Below are 5,050 nucleotides of genomic sequence, written 5' to 3' on the forward strand. Positions count from 1 at the left end.
GGTCCCGGTGTAGCATGAAAATCCCTATCCCGTGTAAGACGCTACTAACCCCCCCTCCGACGCTACTGCGCATGCGCCGGTTTCAGACAAAAGAAACCGAGCGCAGAGCTGCTCAGGACGACGGGATAGTGATTTTCATGTTACACCGGCTCTTACGTGCTCTGGTTGGTCCCAGACTTGGTACACCAGTACAGGAAGAGTGGGGCTACAGGTGGAAAAAGTCTGGGGTCCTGGGAACCCTTGGTCGGCCGTTACCGGGTCCCCAAATAATGACCGTCTAACGTGGGATGCCCGGCTTTCAAAAATCGGTGCTCCCCGGTCTTACGTGCCTCGGTCCCCAAATTTGGTACACCGGTAGAGAAAGAGTGGGTCTACATGTGCGCCAAGTTTGGGCTTTTGTATGAAACTGGCGCATGCGCAGTAGCATCTTACACGGGATAGGGATAATCTGCCTGGAGTTTGCATGTTCTCCCTGTGTCTGCGTGGGTTTCCTCCGGGTACTCCGGTTTCCTCCCAAACTCCAAAGACATGTGCGCCTAGAACGTGCTCCTATGGGAGCGCATTCAGCGCAGTACAAATACACAGTAAAACATACAACAATACATATACACAGTAATGCACACTAATACATACACAGTATTGGTGTGTATGTATTATTAAGTTTTTTTGCATAGCAAGACCACTTACTGTTATTCCACATAATATATATTATTAGTGGGAATGCTCTTAAAAATATTCAGCTATCCGGCTATATCTTTTCAGTTTTTGTGAAAAAGCTGTTTAAAGGAACACTAAAGGCAAACTTTTTTTTTTTTTTTTAAATAACAAACATGTTATACTTACCTCCAATGTGCAGCTCGTTTTGCACAGAGTGCCCCCTAACCCTGTCTTCTGGGGTCCCTCGGCGGCTGTCTCGCCTCCTTCCCGCAAAAGCTTTCCACCTTCATGCGAGCGAGGGCACATGGTGGAAAGCTTTTGCGAGCACGCTCCCATGATACAGCGGCAGGCATAGCCGCCCACTGTATAACTCGGCCTGGCCCCCCGGCGCAACGCGTCATTCGCTGTGATTGACAGCAGCGCCAGCCAATACCTGCGCTGCTATCAATCCGTCCAGCTGGGAACCGAAGAGGATCACATGGACGCGCGGGACTTTCGAGGGGTCAGGTAAGTAAAACGGGGGTTCGGGGGGAGGGCGGTACCATCGGATGTTTTTTCATCTTAATGCATAGGATGCATTAAGATGAATTTTACCACCCTAGCTCCTCCCACAGCTTTTACACTACATAGACAGTAATGTACCGAAACATGCGGATTGTTCCCGATTGGTGTGCTATCACTTTCTGGAACGTTTCGCCGAATGGTTCACGAAATATCGTGAACCCGGCCTCAATGTCATTTAATTAATAAAAAGGCCCAGGTAATTAGCCAAGAGGATTAATTAGATAATTAGCAAACATAACCCAAAATCACACTTTTTGCCCAAAATCACACTTTTTGCCCAAAATTACCCAAAATTGCACCTTTTGCCCAAAATTATCCAAAAGCGCAGTTTTTGCCCCAAATCCCACTTTTTGACCAAAATTTGTATTTTTGCCCAAATTTACCCAAAATCAAACTTTTTGCCCAAAATTACCAAAAATTGCAATTTTTGCTCCAAAAATACCCCAACTCAGACTTTTTGCCCACAAATGCACAAAATCGCACCTTTTGCCCAACATTACACTGTTTGCCCAAAATCTCACTTTTTGCCCAAAATTACCCAAAATCATAAATGTTGCCCAAAATCGCACTTTTTACCAAAAATTTCACTTTTTACCAAAAATCACACAGACAAACAGCAAACATTAACAATTATCCATCACAACACGGAAGGGTTACCAGCTCACATTGAAGATATCAAATCTCACCCCGAGTTGACACTTGGAGATGTTTTATGTTTCACTGCAACTCATCTCTCAGGCTCTTCTGTTGCTGAAAGTCTCCAGCTGGAGGGCTACAACCTGTTCGAACGCAACAGACCCCTCTTGTACACAAACCTTCCTGACATTACCTTGTATGTCAGAAACCATTTCAAGGCCTTTGGAAAAGCAGTATTATCACAATGTGACTGACTTGGAGTTCTTGGTTGTCAAACTGGAGTCCCCTGTACAAGCTTTGATCGCTGTTGTTTACAGGCCACCAGATTACAGTATTGGCCAATTCCTTACTAACCTGCTGGGCCTCTTGGAATCTTTGGAAAGAATGGATTGCCAACCTATAATACTGTGGAGATTTTAATGAAGATTTTCTGTGCAGAGCAAAGAAGCCAATATCTCACCTTTACTCAAGAGCAGGGTTTGACAAATTTGCTTGGAATCTAAGAGCCAGCTAAAAATTTTGAAGCGTGACATGTTGGGTATCAATTTACTCGGCATAACATTATCTTTCACAATATAAAAAAAATTGGGCTAACTTTACTGTTGTCTTATTTTTTTATTAAAAAAATTTAAAATTCGACGCGGGAACGACGGCCATACTTTAACATGGCAAGTCTAAATAAAGGCCACAAAATAGCAGCTCTAACTATACGCCGGGAAAAGCCGACTAGCGACGACGTAAGAGAATGCGACGGCCGCGCGTACCTTCGTGGATCGACGGAAAATGCTAATTAGCATACGGGAAACGGAAAACGACGGAAACTCCACCCAGTGGGCGCCGAAGTATTGCACCTACGATCCGAAGGCGTGCGCCTGTCGGATCGAAGCCAAAAGCCGTCGTATCTTGGTTTGAGAATTCAAACTAAAGATACGACGCGGCAAATTTGAAAGTACGCCGGTGTATCAGTAGATACGCCGGCGTACTTGTACTGTGAATCTGGCCCAAAACTTTTTGTTTCAATTATGGAAGGGGTAGGAAAGGGTTATAACCCGGTCAGCCTTTTTTTTTGTTCATCTGCGTCTCATCGGGGAGATTACCTTCACTACCTGTCCCATAGCCACACAAAGCAAATGTCCCCAAAGTAAGGAAATCTCTGGTTGTCACCAGGATCACCTGAACTATCGTCCCCATTGGAAGATTTCCCCTCTATTCCTGTTCTGGGGAAAAGGTGATTTTATTTAGTGATAACAGTCACCAGGACAAATAAAGAAGGGTAATTTCCTTAACCTCCCCGCTGTTATGATTATGTCTGATTTCTGAAGCTCGAAGCTATACATTGTTTTGCATGGAAATTTGGCGTCATATTGTAGGCCTGCAATTATGTGAACCATGCCCATAGGATTTCCTTGATTTTGGGCTGTCTATGTAGTTGAAGTGCAGTTCAAAATTCATCCAACTGCAGCCAGCTTCCTCCCTGCGTTCAGTGTGAAAGGGCCCTAATAATTGTTTATTGGGTATTTTTGGTGATCTAACTGCATACAAATATGTAACATGTGTGACAGGAAGTCAGGTAAATCTGTGGGTGTTGTCACAAACGGGACATACATTTCTGCCTTGCTTAGACAATACACTAATCATTATTGGGCGTCGGCTACAAATGTGGCCAGGAAGGCTAAGGGCCGTTGGAAGACTCCAGCTGTTCAGAGTGAGGCAATTAAAGGCCTCTATAAGAAGTCCAGAGGATTACCACTAATTGGCTGCATCACTCCTAAGGCTGTGTGAGTAGGAGAGCAGTGCCAGAAGGTCTTCTGTGAAGGTGAGGAGAGGATTGATTTTTCTGTGTGATAAAAATCAAAAGACTATTGTTTTGTGCTGTATGACCAGCACTGTCTACCCAGCAGTAGGCTGTGTTAGACTTCATAGATAGGTTCCTGTGTGGAAGGTAGACGCCCAGAGTGGCTAGGATTTATTTTATGTTTGATTTTGTTTATGCTGTTTGGATGCTTGCAATTGTTTTCCAGCAAGATGGAAAAATAAACCAGAAACGTTGTTTTCAACCGTCTTTGACTGCCAGTCTGTAGAAATTCAGTGTGTGGTGAACCCATCCAAGGGGTCAAACACCCCGCTACCGAGCTAACCCCTGCAAAAAAAACAAACAAAACAACACTCTTATTCTGTAATGGAACGATGTGCGCCCCATTTTGCCTACTTGGCCTAAATTGATTGCTTTGTACAACCTTACATTTGAACTCAGAAAAAAGCCTGCTCTTTTTGATAAGATTTGGGGTAAATGGATGTTTAGCCCGCTTACAGTGGCATCTCTTACTCAAGGATATTAGTATTCATATTGTGAGGTTTTATTCTACATTAAAGCACCATTTCCTACCAGTTTTGAAATACCCGCTTCTTTGTAGTTTCCACTCACATAAGACAGGGGAGGCATCTTCTATAGGTTTTTTTATTTGTAGTTTATACTTTTCCATTTTTGTGTGGACATTTTTCTATAAACTCAATAAAAACATATCATAATGTCAGTATACCACAGTTTTTCATCCCCACTCATAGTCCTCTGCCTGACAATGCATTCATCTGCCTTTCTCTCTGGAAATATAGAGACATTTTTGTTCAGACATAATGCATGGTCAGCATCTACTTCTTGAACTCAGAGATGACACAGCCATGTAAATCCTGATGTCTGTGTAGTTCCTGGCAGCATTTACAGATATCTATCATGGATCAGCTCCTGTTGTAGCCCACAAAAGTTACAATGTATAGTCTGATCACTAGGGAAAAAGATACTGTTGAAATGCTTCTCCTGCCTACAGCAGCCCGATATCACCTCAGCCTAGGCAAAATCCCTGACAGGAGCTTAAAGGGGCTGTAAAGGTACAATTTTTTTCCCTAAATAGCTTCCTTTACCTTAGTGCAGTCCTCCTTCACTTACCTCATCCTTCCATTTTGCTTTTAAATGTCCTTATTTCTTCTGAGAAATGCTCACTTCCTGTTCTTCTGTCTGTAACTCCACACAGTAATGCAAGGCTTTCTCCCTGGTGTGGAGTGTCGTGCTCGCCCCCTCCCTTGGACTACAGGAGAATCAGGACGCTCTCTACATTGCAGATAGAGAAAGAAGCTGTGTTAGTGGGCATCCTGACTCTCCTGTAGTCCAAGGGAGGGGGCGAGCACGACACTCCAC

Source organism: Rana temporaria, chromosome 3 (assembly GCF_905171775.1).
Source record: "Rana temporaria chromosome 3, aRanTem1.1, whole genome shotgun sequence".
In the NCBI taxonomy this organism is placed as follows: domain Eukaryota; kingdom Metazoa; phylum Chordata; class Amphibia; order Anura; family Ranidae; genus Rana; species Rana temporaria.